This window comes from Poecile atricapillus, chromosome 1 (assembly GCF_030490865.1).
Source record: "Poecile atricapillus isolate bPoeAtr1 chromosome 1, bPoeAtr1.hap1, whole genome shotgun sequence".
In the NCBI taxonomy this organism is placed as follows: Eukaryota; Metazoa; Chordata; class Aves; order Passeriformes; family Paridae; genus Poecile; species Poecile atricapillus.
The window spans coordinates 14,616,251-14,630,702 of record NC_081249.1 but is presented as its reverse complement, the minus strand read 5'-3'; the positions used below and the strand labels follow the sequence as shown (position 1 = coordinate 14,630,702).

Genomic DNA, 14,452 nt, shown 5'->3' with positions numbered 1-14,452 from the left:
TTCTGCTTGCCTATGCACTGTTAAAAAACAGTTGGTTTAAGTGTAATGGAAATTTTGGGTTGAAGGTATGCAGGGAGTTGGAAATATTGTGCCCATGTGGGTTTAAGATCAAGAATGCTTCCTGGGAGCTGGAAAACTTACTACTTTCTAAATGTACCGGAAAGTGTAGAGTGTTGTTTTCAAGAAGACAAGCATGTGAACTTCCCACATGGGCATCTAGGGTGATTGACTTAATTTAAAGACATGTTTTAAACTTGGAAACTTAAACAAACCTTTCAGATATGATAGTCAAGAAAACTAATACCATGCAAATTGCTCTTCGTTGGAACAGATACTTGTTAGTGCCTGGTGCTTTTATTTAGGACTAGTGAACTGTTAAAATTCATTTACCTTTTCTAAGGTAAAGCTTTGTAAGAGAAAAGGCAGACTTAAAATATAGAAAGCAGCTACTCTTTTTCTGAAGTATGAATTTCCTTGAGAGTAACAAAGGTCAATATATGGTATTAGTGCAACAGCCATTTGTTAAAAGTTGTGTTTTGTCATTCCACACGGGGTTTCACTTCCAGCTTTAGGCCATTGTACATCATATCAGCTCCCCTGCACAGATTAGGGCAATATTTCACTATACCCTCCAGTTAAGTTTGAAATCAAATATTCTGTACATATGTAGACCTTAACAGATGAGAAGCTATCGTTTGAGCTATGCAATGTAATTGCATAAATTGATACATTTGGCAAGTCAGGATGACTTGATACTGGCTTGGCCATACAGCTTCCTTATAAGTGTTTATAAAGATTATAAGTAATCCCATGATTACTTTTCATGTACAGTTGATGACTAATTTCTCTGTTTTCCTGCACTAAGGGAGCTTATGACATCAATTTAATTTGAAAAATGCTTTAGAGCATTATTATTTTGGCTATTAAAATGTACAGACATCTGAAGAAGCACATCATTAAACATTCAGTACTAGGTATCTATTTTTCCCAAAAGAATTCAATGCTGCTGTAAAGTTGCCTTGTCAACTTGAAAATTTACAGTTGGCTAGGTATCTATTTCAGTTTTCTTAGCGCATCTACAGGCCATTTATTTGATGGAAAGACCAAATTCTTAACCCTAACACTAAAAGTAATATTTTAACTAGCCTTAAGGTGAGCTTTCTTACCTACCTGGATGGAATATTTAATGTAGGATTTGGGTGTCTTGTATTTTGCATAAGTGAAGTATTTTCAGAGGCACAGAAAAAAGTAATTGTATTTCTAGGGAAAAGAGCCATAGAGAGCTTAGACAAACTTTTAAATGGTAATAGAGTTATTTAGTAATAGACTAAACCACACATTTACTTATGCTTTGCTTTGTTGTATCAACAATACAGTTGAAATAGTTGTTACTGTTGATATTGTATACAACGTATACAAGTAATTCTCTTGTGTTCTAGTGTTGATTTTCCACAGTGAAAGTCAACTAGGATTTTCTCAGAAATGTGGTAGTACCTCCCATGTTATCTTTGCAAAAGTACACTGAACCAGGATTCAACAAGAGTCTAAGTAAAACTCCAGCCCTTGTCATGAGGAATTTACTTTCCAGTTCTAGGAATCTGTTTTTCTGTGAAGCGGTGTTATTCCTTACAGTGACTCTTGCTTAGGAGATAAATAATTCTGAAGATATTACGTTTTGGTTTTACTGTTCATTGATTTTTTTCCACACTTGATATACTGCTCACCAGCTGCAAATACAGGACAACTTCGTCCCTGTAACTTATCATACCTATTATATCTAACTCTTCACTAGTATTGATCATGGAAATAACTGAGTAAAATTTTTAAATAACTAATTCTAAAGCTGTAGGGAAGTCTACAGCTTTACAAGTGTTGATTTACAAGTGGCTTTTTAATTTTTTTTTTCAGTTATTTCAGTGTATTCTTCCGTCAAAATGAAGTTAATGTCATGCTTTTGTACTTTCCATTTCAAAGAATAAATACAAATATGAAGAAGAAAAGTTCCATACAATTGAAAATCCAACATGTTAGATAATACTTTTTACAAGAATCACATTGTAATAACTATGAAAGAGCTGCTTTTTCTGAAAGCCCACTGGCTTTCAAATAAGCAGCATGACAAAGTAGGAGAATGGTTAAGTGATTTATACTGATTTTCATTATGCATGTCCTAATACTGGGTGTCAAATAGTTTTAATTTGTCTATTGACATCCTCTTCTTGTAGTCATGCTAAATCTTTGTAGTTTTTCATTTGGCAGTGAAATCAAAGAATTTCGAGTGATTATTTTTGATTGTTTGCAATTTGATAGAAAACATGCATAACAGAATTCTTCCACTTGTTGCTGGCAGGATGTTTGGACTGTTTGAATCTTCTAAATAAAAAAAAAAAATAATTATTAGGCCTAAAGTTAGTGAAAAGTTAATGTTCAGAAAATTGTCCTTTAAGTAGTGGTTTCTTGAGGTTAAATAGCTATGTGAATCTTCTATGTCAGTTTTGCCTTACAGGACAGATCTATTCTTCAGTAGCTCTGTAACTAAGGGTCGTAAGTCCCTCCGACATGAGAAAACCATGGACCTGTTGGACCAAGCCCAGAGGAGATCACAAAGATGATCCCAGGGCTGGAATGCCTCTGCTATGAGAACAGACTGAGGGAGTTGGGATTGTTCGGTCTAGAGAAGAAAAGGCTTTGGGGAGGTTTTGTAGCGTCTTCCAGTAACTAAAGGGGCTGTAAGAGAGCTACAGAGGGACTTTTTATGAGGACCTTTATTGATAGGCAAAGGGGAATAACTTTGAACTGAAAGAGAACAAGTTTAGATTAGGTGCTAGGAAGAAATTCCTTGCTAGGAGGCTTGTAAAGGACTGGAAAAAGTTACCCAGAGAAGCTGTAGATGCCCCATTCCTGGAAATGTTCAAGGCCATTTTGGACAGGGCTTTGTGGGGATGTCTCTGCCCGTGGCAGGGGGTTTGATCTTTAAGGTCCCTTCCAACCCAAACAATTCTGTGATTCTATGACTCTTCTATTAAGATTCAGAGAATTTAGACAATGTATTCTTCTAAACTTCCCTGCAAATTTTATCATTAATCTTCTCTAAAAGCCTGTGTGTCTAAAATATTTCCAATGTAAACAAACAAGCAAAACCAGAATATCCTCCTTCAGATATTTCAGAATTTGCACTGTACTGCAGTACTCAGGTTTCTGCCCATATATAATTCTAGAGCCTGTTTTGGCTCAAGATAGTATTTTTTTTTAACCAACTGAAAGTGCAGGGCAGAGTATTATTGCTTAATGAATTAATACTCTCCACAGTACTCTTTCTGTTTGCATCAGTCATAAAACAGTAGAGAAAATACTCCAAGCAGAAAAAAGGGATGTACAGACTCAGGATGGTATGGGATTCTTGCTTAACAATCTGTTCTTGTGTAATAGCTTCTTTATTTTGGAAGTGTATTTGGTATATTGCATATACTTTGAATACAAGTACGATATGACTTATGCACGTTTGATATGACATGATAGACTAGCGGATTCCCAAATTTGTGTTTGTTGGCTAAAACTCATCAGAACTTACATAAATATTGATGATGGGAAAAAATAGGTGACTATGGTCAATTATCAATCTGTTGCATGTAGAAGCTGGTAGGTTTAATGTATTTAACACCTATAAGTTGCAATTGTTTCTTCTGGCATCTTGTAGTAGATACACTTAGCTTTTATACAGCAGATTTCTCTCTGTGGACACTCCAGTGGGCCAAACCAAGTCCACATAATTGACTTACAGGAACTCTTTTTATATTTACAGTACAAAAACTTAGAGGAGATTTTTCTAAAATTCCTCTGAAACACAACAGATACATTTACAAGATCATACCTTGCTTTGTTAGAAGGGTATACACAAGAGTGTGATGCTTTTCTAGATACTAATCCTAATTTAAATCTTTGTTTAGGAAAATGAAACAGATTTTCAACTTTTACTGTACAATTAGTGAGGAGGGTTCAACTTCCACAGAATGTCTTAGGATTTGTTGGGAGATGGTAAATTCTAGTTCATAGGAAATACTGAGCTTGGGGTACACGTGAATCTCTGGAGTGTATGCATCCAAAATAGAGTTTGCAGTAGATGGCTTCTTATTTGGGGGGGATACCAAACAAAACAAAACACCTCTAAGTAGAAAAATGAAGTTGCAAATACTTATTTGTTTTTTCTGCACTGTTTCAGATCCAGCTAGGCTTTTGTGAATACAGGTATTTCATTTAAAGCCTTGTTAACTTGGCTTTTAATGGGGCAGTATTTCTAAAGAGGCTTAGTGGGGAAGTGAGCTGGAATAGTACAAGGGAGGGGACAGCTGGGTCAGTCCAAGCTTTTAACATAAGATGTTTCACACCTTATACTACTTCCATTAAAAATGTCTTTATTTTAAACAGTATTTTTAAAAACAGCCCAGCAAATCATAAAAGTTCAAGGGAAATAAGCTTTTTGTTCAGTTTCCTTCTATTGCTGTCATGCATGTGCTCTTATGGAGGAGGAGACAGAGGAACAGCTCACAAGTCATGCTTTTAATCCTTTCCGAATCCTTGGGTTTTCTCTGTTTATAAAAGTTTGGTAAATGTTAACACAAATACTTAGTTTTAAAAGCTTTTTAGGTCTTTAGGGCTTTTTAGGTCTTTAGGGCTTTTTAGGGCTATTCAGAAATGTTCATGGAAGTCTTTATGGAAGTAACCTAGTTCTGTACGGCTCTGTCCTAAACTCTTTGTAGTTTGCCAGGATAAGGGGTCCACACATTTTGTCGATTGTAGTCTGTAGTCCCTATCCTGTTTTTGCAATCTCCATAAGTATTGTGTAGTACTGAGAAAGTACAAACTAAATTGTCATGATCCCTTCAAAAGAAGAAATACTTTCATCAATTTCCTTTTACCATGGAATTTGTGTTGAGACTATAAGGTGTTACTTGTGTTATCTTTTTTACATAGATATGCAGTTACCCACAAATATATTATTTTATATTGCATATGTCAGGGAAGTGCTGTATTGCAGAAACAAAATGTGTGAGAAAACACGATCTTTCATTTCCCCATGGCAACAAATGTTGGATGCTCTTGTCCATGGAATCTCTTTCCAGTAGATCCCTGGGGGTTGTTTGGGGTTGATGTGTGGAACACACACCACTTTGATGAGCATAGGCTCATTCTTATGTAAATAGGTTGGTGTGCCATTGTGGGCATCCAGTTGCACTTCTATCTCTGGCAGGACAGAACAGCTAACAAACAAGTCACATCTGTGTTAGACCAGTATAAGCTTTGGCCAGCCCGTGCTGCTTCACATTTCTGCCAAACTTTAAATAGTTTTCCTCGTTAAATTTTCACACTTAAGCACACCTCTGTCATGTTTCAGAGGAATTCTGTTGCAGCGAAAGGCCACTGCTGTCATTCAGTAGCTACCTGCCTCCTAGATGACAACAGAACTAAACTATGTCAGTTTTTCTACCTTAATTTAAAGTCAACCCGCTTGTCTTAGCTGAAAGCATTAAACCTGGTTGACTGTGCCCAAGAATGGAAAGGAAACACTGTCAGTGTCATTCATAAATCACAAATGGTTATGGAAACTGCTCCTTACTGCCTCTGGCTTTGTGAGCGGCACATTTGGTCCTGTATGCCACTGGCATCCCACATGCAGTGTGCTCTTGGTTCTGTGCTCCAGAGCACCTGGTCCCCACCCTCTGCTCAGTGCACTGGAATATGTGCTGGGCATAGTAAACCTCATCTGTGGGATTGGTTTGGAAACGATGGAGCTGTGAACAGTCAAGCACTGAAAGGCTGACGTTGTACAAGGCCTTTGTCGTGGTTTTAAACCAGTAACTAAAAAATTACTTATTTCCTGCTGTGACATATGAATTAGAGCAAGAGCAAAACAGGCTTAGAACTTAAAAAGGAATAAAGAAAGTTTATTAACAAACTACAAGAATAAGAACACCAGAATAAACTTCCAGAAAACCCTTTTTATCCCCTACTACCCACCATTCCCTTGTTCACATGACAACAGAGACAAAAACTTTGGAACTTTGGTGGTTAAAACAGTCCCAATTCCTGCTACAGTCTTTTCATCAGTCTTTGTAGAGAAACAGAAGTCTCCTTCTGTTAATCTATGGAGTGTCTCACAAGAAAACTATTTCTGTTACAGTTTTCTATTTCCCTGATGTCAGCTGCCCAAAAATCCTGTCATCAGAGCTCACTCCTCCTATCTCACATCACTCTGAGGTGTGTATGGGCCAATGAGTCTAGGGATGTCATTTTAAGGATGAGTTATTCAAAGGCAAAAGTCTTCTTCATCTGTCTCTGTGAGCTCCACTAGAAAACAGTTTTCTCATCGCCCCCCAAGGCTTCAAATCTTCACTTCACTCTGTCCCAGCACTTCACTGTATCACAATTACTCTACTTTTTACTCAAAATTCACACTTTGAACACTCCATTCCTCCCTATATACTCTATCATGAATTAAAGGAGTTTTTTTAGGACCTTATTGTCCATCTCCATAGCTTTAACAGAAAAATATTTCAGCTTATAAAGCATCTCCTGATTACTCTCTTTTTCTCTCTCTGGATAAAAGGATTAATCTGCAAGTCTCATCTGGGTAATGAAAGGGTTAAAATCTTGCCCAGGCTTTGTAGATGGTTCTGTGATCTCTGCTGGAGCAGCAGCTGGATCTGTCTGCGATGGAAGATTCTTCATGGCTGCTCTGGAGAGTGTGGTCGCTGTCTCAGCCTGCCACAGGCTAAGAGCTTTTTTTCCTTTCTTTACTCGGCAGTCTCTGGTGAATTCAGTCACAGCAAAAACTGCAGCCGAGACAGGGACCGGCCTGGCCCAGCCAGAGCCTGGGACAAGCCCTGCAGGCCCCATCTCCCAGCCGGGAGCCGCTGGGCCCAGCCCAGCCCCAGCCCGGCTGCATGGCCTGGGCAGGGAACAGGAGGCCAGCAGGAGCTCTGCTACCTTTCACAGCCAGGAAACAAAGATCACAAAAGTGCCCTGACTTTACATCTTAAGGAGGTGTTTACAAGTTGACTTCACTTTTTAATGGTTAAAACTCCTGTCAATTCTTAGAAATGACTGATAATTGGTCAGGAGGAAAGACTCCCATCAGCCACCAGCAGTTTTAACTTCCCTAGCTCCCAAAGCTATCTTAAAGGTAAAGCCACCCCATGACAGCCTTTCAGGAAGTTCTTTCAAGAAGTTGGTGCAACAAGAGGTGCTTATCATCTTGTGTGCCTAGGACGTGGCTTCAGTACCCATACACTATTTCTAGAAGAATTCCTTGCTGGCTGATTGTGGTCTTGCTCACCAAATGCCATCTGCTATGTCCTACAGCCTACTCAAAACCAGGGTTTTTTTATTCTGTCCTGGCTGTTCCCCAGAATGGACAGCTCTACTGCTCTTGAGCCTTGGTGCTTTACTTGTGTGATTATATGAACATACAGGAATAGCATTCAGCAGACAACATTCATACTGAGTTCTTAAATTTCTTTGTGGGAGAAAAGTTCTTTTGTAATTGAAGACAGACTGTTTTGTACAGCTGTTGTTTGGGAATACACACCTGGGCTGACTTTTAGGCACCAAAGTATCTTTTGAAAGCAGTGTAATTGTGGTGAGAAATCCTCTACAAACACTAGGAGACTTTTTCTGTGTCACTGGTGGGCCTTCATAGTGTCACCACTGGCAATAGCCACATTTCTGGGTCCATTTCCAAGTCTAGTATTTTTATACAACCTATACTTAGGACTATACTCCTGAGGATATGTTTGCTAAAAGCTGCTGCAGTATTCTGTGGAGTATTTTTGCGACCTAATTGATAAATTCATCTTTCTGCACTGAACACAATGAAAGATGATGTATTTTAATGGTTTTATTTTTTAGAGGTTTTTGCTTTTTTGCTTTTTTCCACCACATGGTAGCATTTCCGTAGGAAAAAAAATCCTCTAAGTGGTGCTGTAAATGGTATTAGTATTTCCAACATAAATATTGAAATATGCTGCCAAAATGTTTTTGCATATATTCCTGATAAAAATTATTTTCATATTCTCAGTAGTTGCTACTGGCTACAAATCATGGTACAATTTATATTTGTAGGCAGTTTAAATTAAAATTTTAACAGTATGTTCTCTGTAGTGAGAATACTGTAAATTCTTCAGTTAAGATGGTAATTTCAGAATATATAATTAGAGTATATTTTTTATGCCAGCTAGGAGATATTAAGTAGAATTAGAGTTTTTTATTGTTAACTTTTTTGATGCCTGTAGAGTAGAATACAGATTATATTACTCCTTTTGTCTCATAAGAACAGGTTAAAAAGGATTACTGTTAGTGTATGTTCAGGTATGTGTATTTGGAAAGGAAGGCAAGTATTATACTGCCACTTATAATTTCCTTTTAACTGAGGTTGCTGAAAACTGAAGTACACTGTAGAAAGGATCATGAAAGCTTAAGAGGAATGTCTTCAATGTTGTGCATATAAGCACAACTGACATTTCAATTGTGCACAGCCTGAACCACATATGATTTAGGATGGAATAATTTTGAATACTTCTGTGTTTGTGCAGGTAGCAGCTGTGGTTATGACACAGCTGATCTTCTCGTTCCAGCCTGATGTTCTGTTGTGTAATTCTGATGAAATTAGGAGATAACTCTGAGGAAGTGCAAGACAGTGATAGTTGTTGTAAAAATAGATCAAAACAGTAATAAAAGCAAATTCATGCTCTGTCATATGGGAGGAAAAATTAAAGCAAGGGAAATTCTATGATTTGAGTAGATGTACTCTGAATATGTAAATTTTTATTAAAAAAAAATCAGTACTGGATTAAAACAACTCAGTGGCTTGAACAGGGTACAAAGTCTATGGCTGCTTATTTCAATAGAAGTAAAATGGAAAAAAGAAAAAGAAAAGCTCTGTCATGAGTCAATAATTACTGCCTTTTAATGACAGTTTCTTTTATCTCCATATCTCTGTCCTTCCTTTAGCAAAGTGATGCTGCATAAGTTTGCAGCTCACTTACAGGCTTTTTTTGGATTTGAATTTTTTTTCAGTTTGCTTGGTCCTTAGTGACCTTAAGGATTTTTTTTTCTAATTTCTTTGTACACATCTTTATTTTTTTTCACTATGTGAATTTAGTCTCAAGAAACATCTGCTTCAAGGGTAGCAGTACAGTTTAGCTGCAGGGCAGCTGGGGATCTCAAGTAGTTTATTTATACACTAAGCTGGGGAGTGTCAAAGACTGGAATTACTGACTCACTGGAATCATTCTCAAATATTAAGTTTTGATAATGTAAATCTAATCTGAAAAGAATTATATATGTGTATGCATGTATGTTTACTTATATTGATTATTTTAGTTCCACGACAAGCACTTAGGGAATTTAAATATGTGTCTGTGCAATGCACACACACATAAGTGAAGTTCCAATTGTGAGATGAAGCACAGGGCCACACAAACAAGTTCCTGTAAGGCAAATGTGGCTGGGGATTAATACTGCAGGTTCACTCCTGAGGAGCACATTCCTTATGCCACATGAAATGTGGAGAACTTGGCTATTCCTGTGCCCTGAGGAAGGGGAAAGCGATCCACATCCATACTGCAGCTTAGTCTGTGAGAAACCAGGGTGTGAACCAGTCTGCCTAAATCCTGCCTGAGCCTCCAGCTTGTGCCACCAGCTCTCTGTGCCTGCTTCGATATTTATCATCAGTTGAGTTTTCTTAGCACTCACCCAAGGCCACCCAAGGATGCTGAAATGTCTCTTCTTAGGCTGGGGAGATACTGCCCTTTGCTAGAAGCCCTGCTGAAATGAGTAGGCACCTGGGCTCTCCATGTATTCCCTGGAAGCTCTTAAAAATGAGGCCAAGGAAGGACTCTGGTGACAGCACCTTTGTTCATAAGAACTTAATTTTGTGTCCTTGCTGAAGAAAGAGCCTGCTCATCACAATGGGGCTCTCAGACCCTGTTCTCTGCAGTGTGTGTTTGTATTGCATTTATATTACACAAAAAGTGGTCTCTGAGAATTGGAACCAGAACCCTTATTTCCCATATCCCAGGGCAAGGACCTAATGGTTTCTTGCCTGTTGTATGATGGGGGTTTGTGTTTGCGTAGTCCCATCAGCACAGTACTTTGCCCCCGTGGAAGTTATGCATATCTTGGTGCTTGAGACACCTTTGTAGTATTTGAAAGACTGAGTTTAGTCCCTCTGAGGATAAATAATGCTGAGATCCATGTTCAGAAACTAGATGGAGGGTTGAGTGGGAACCTCCCAAATGGCCAGTAGCTGTCTTTTCTGGTTGTCTGTATGCCTGGTTGAGGAGACAGATGCCTTATAATTACCACACTGCAGACAGCCAGGTACTGCAGGTGCCCAAGTGAAGGAAAATGCTTCAAATTTCAGAGGTACACCAAATCTGAACTGGAACCATCCCCATTTTTTTAGAGCCATACCCTAAAATATGGAAATGAGACCCTTCTTCCTCAGAAATTGGGCCCAGTAACTGACCTGTATGTCAGTAAGATATATAATCAAACCCATCAAGTTGGAGTCTTTGCTCTTCCAACAAATAGCTCATTTATTTGTTCTAGGATGTTGTGCTAGCAATGACTCAAAAGCAAAACAATGGGGTAGCTCTGAGCTGAAGGTTGATTGTATCAGTACAGAATGAAAGGTAAGCATTGCTATTAAACAGTTTTCAGGCTTCAATATAGAACTGATTCTCTGTTCCTGGAGAAATCAAGTTTTAGTTCCCCCATGGATAATACAGATGCCTCCTATACTGGGGTGCTCTGTAGTCATGTTACTAATATTGTCAAGTTTGTTGAATTACGGTGGTACTTTGCTTTGCTTAGTAGAAGTTAAGCTCTGGGTCAGATACGTGTTCTGACAAGGAAATGTGTTTAGGGCAGCTTAATGAGAGGCAGTGATTTCTGCACTTAACTCTCAATTTGGATCCTAATTTAGTTTATTCTTGGGAAAGTCTCTTAATTTTGATCTTTCGTGTACATAGCCAAAAATTAATTTAAAAAACACTTATTTCATGGTTTGGTGGTAGTAAGCAAAAGTTTTAGTGGAATATCAGGAATTATTCAAGTAAAATATATGTTGGTTTTTTTTCAGTGTCCTTTACATATAAACTGTGTTGTTGTGACTTTGGGCAGTGATACAGTGCAGTGTGAACAGTGACATTCTAAGGACGCACAGAACGGATTTTTAACATTGAATTAAAATTGCATTGATTTAAATAATATAGCCAAGATACTCTTTAATTAGAATTGCAACCTGTGCAATCACAGTATTATTAACCTCTCCTCTTTGGGAGAAAACCATTATGCAAGTGTGGATGCTATTATCATCCTAGCTTAAGAACCTGGATAAATCCCTGAAAGGCTTCTGCTGCTCTCCTGACACTGCTTCCTTTATTGCATACAGATAGAGATTTCATCTCTGTGTTAGTCCATGCTGTAAACATCCTTTTGTGGTTTCCTCACCAGTTGTCTCCTGTTTCTGGAGACAGAAGACCTATGGCTTCCCATTAATTTTTTTGCCTTTTCAGGCATCTGCAGCAGGGGGAAGGGAAGAAGATATTTGCTACTAACATTTGTTTCATGGGGCTAGCAGCTGACCATCCTCGTTTCTGGCCACTGTTCATGGAAATCAGTCCATTAATTTAGGAGCATGACGCTGTTAAATTTCTTGTCAGATTCTGAGTTGCTTAACAACATGCTATGTTTGATAGTTATTTGAAGTGCAGCGTTGGGGTTTTCTTTCTTATGTGCTTTTTTTTTTTTTCATGAAATGCAAAATGGTGTTCAGTATGAAAGTTCTTTAAAAAACCCATTTCTTTAGGTGAATATACTTTCCCTCCTAGAAATTGTTCAGGTTTTTTTAGCTGAAAAATGAGTAAGAGTTTGAAGCCTGAAATATTGATAAGTCAAAGTGCTCTGGGTGCATGCAACTAATTACAGGCAACATTGAAAGAAAAAGAATTTTGGTTATCTTCCCAGTCCAACAACTTTTAAAATTAGACACTAGAGTGGGTTTTGCATATTCGCATAGTTAGAAAATAGGAAATGGCTTAGGAGATTATATTTAGCAGCAAGGTGTTATTTTTCCTTCAAAAGTGTAAAGATATTACTACTTTTAGCTTTTCAAAATCTGCAAGTCAGGAAATAATTAAAGTAATGGAAAAATAATAACAGGGTTTTTTTTTAATGGGTACAGAAAACTTCCATTAAGTTTCATGTGGCTCTGGTCACCCTTAGAATAGAATTATGGCTGTAAAAATATGAACTCTGTTTACCAGTTGGCTGGTATTCCACCTCTTGATGATGTAGTTTAACTGTGTACTGGGTTTGCACCAATGATGCTTTCAAATTATGTAGCTGTTCTCCAGGGATACAAGTCCTAGACTTTTCAGACTGTAGGTTATTTCATAGCATCCTAAAAATATTTGGTGTAGGGCCATCCCATTGTATCTGAGCTGCCTGCATGTTAATACTTCAGAGATCTTCTTTCTGGATCGTAACATACAGCAGTACTCACGAATGAGCACAGGAGTATGGGAATAATGTCATGAGTGCACCTATGTGAAAAAAAGATTCAATGAATGGTCATGCTTACTTTCAGAAAAGCAAGATTATTGCCAGTCTTCTAAGCTTGTCATGAGGGAGGCAATAGATTTATCTGGGGAAAAAAATAACTATTTAAGAGCAACATTTAATTATTTAAAAGTTAAGTTCTTGACAATTTCAGATAGGAATTCAAAATAAAAGTTTAATTTTAGGCAGTTTTAATACTGTCATCCAGATGTGCTTGCTGAAAGCCAAAAAAACATAGAGATCTTTTAAAATATGTCTCAACTTGCTTGGAAGAATGTTCTTTTTCTGAGTGGTGGATGGGGACCTCTAACAGCACCCTTGGCTGTTAAAACCCTTCCTGTGATTTGGGTTAGTGGGTGCTTGGCGAGGAGATGAGGAGGATGTGCCAGGGCTGTGCAGGGCTCCCGTGTGCCAATCTTGCTTTGCTGGGTGTCCCTGAGTGACTCTGGAGCACTCTGGTGAGGCTTCCCAGCCTGGCCACAGTCTCTGGGCAGGTAGTGGTGGAGGAATGAGAAATGTGGAGGTGGTCTGATGCTGGTGCTGCAGGTACCCTGCGTGCAGCCCTGTGTCTGCACAGTGTTCCCTCCCCTTGGGAGCATGGTGCTCCTGCCCCTGCCACCCCAGCAGCGCTGCTGGTCTGGCCTTGGGCCACCAGTCCTTAGGTGTGGGTTACCCCTTCTGTCCCTCCCTTACCTGGTGGACTCCTCCAGCGGAGGAGTACCTGATTGATGGGTGGTGATACCAACATTACAGATACCTGCTGTAATGTTGGCAGAGCCAGCTCTCCACAGCCCCTCAGGGCACCAATGGCTGCCCTGGTCCCTCTGTGCTGGTGGCCATGAGCTGCACAGGCAGCCAGCAGGGATTCAGGAATTCAGGGATTCAGGAACGGGCAGCAAAAGCCAGAAAGCCAGCGCTGGGCTTAGGCTGCCATCAAAGACACCTCTCCTGACTGCTGCTTCTAGGAGGCACTAGTTTAACAATGTAAATTTATTTTAAAGCAAGCAACAGTAGCTTCCTTGGCTCTTAAAAATGGCCACCTAGTCAGCATAGTGTGCTGTTTTTGAAATTAATTGCTCAGGTTTTTTTACTATAAGTAAAGTTAATACAGTCCTCTTATGTATATATTGAATTTTCAAACCAGTGTCGAAACTTTCTTGTTACTCTGCTGTTACTGTCCATTAAGGATGTGATAGGAACTTTGAAAAATCTGCCCAAAAATTTTGAAGATTAGAAGTTGCAATTTTTTAGCTGTGGTCATGAGAAAGGAGATGTTAGAATAAAACCAAATTGAACTTAAAGGGTAGGTTGTGTGTCACTGAAGTGGATTTCTGAAAAATGTTTTCAGTTTCAGATATAGTCCCTGCTTTTTTGTCTTTCCAGCCTGACCACCTCAAATAAAATTGTTATGTCTGTGTCAAAATTAATTTTGAGAGGATCTGAACTATACTGGAACTGATAAACAGGCCTTCTATGTAGACATTGATTTCCTTCAATTGATTATTGACTGCCTCTTATGTGGCTTGTTTGTCTTGGGCCAATTTAGTACTTTTTGTTCAGATTATGGGAAGCCATCAAGGCCTGTCTGAACAGCCAGAAAACTTTAGTCAGGGAACTAGATAAAAGCAGAGGATGAACTTCATTTGAAACTTATAGTAAACTCAGAATTTCACTGTGAAAAATTAAGTTAAATTGTTTTTATTCATGAGCTTTTAAATTAAATACATCAGATGTAGTCCTTTGAAGTAATTTTTTTCTTTAATCCCCCTAACTCTTAGAAAGAGACTAGATAATCTCCCATTTATTGCAATGTAAGGCATATTTCAAATAC

The 14,452-nt window shown here is 38.5% G+C and overlaps 1 protein-coding gene across 2 annotated transcripts in view; it reads left to right on the top strand.

Annotated features, from left to right (window-relative positions):
- Nucleotides 1–14,452, top strand: part of CNKSR2 (connector enhancer of kinase suppressor of Ras 2) — a 207,786-nt gene that overhangs the window by 95,081 nt on the left and 98,253 nt on the right. The gene's annotated exons all lie outside the window — the stretch shown is intronic.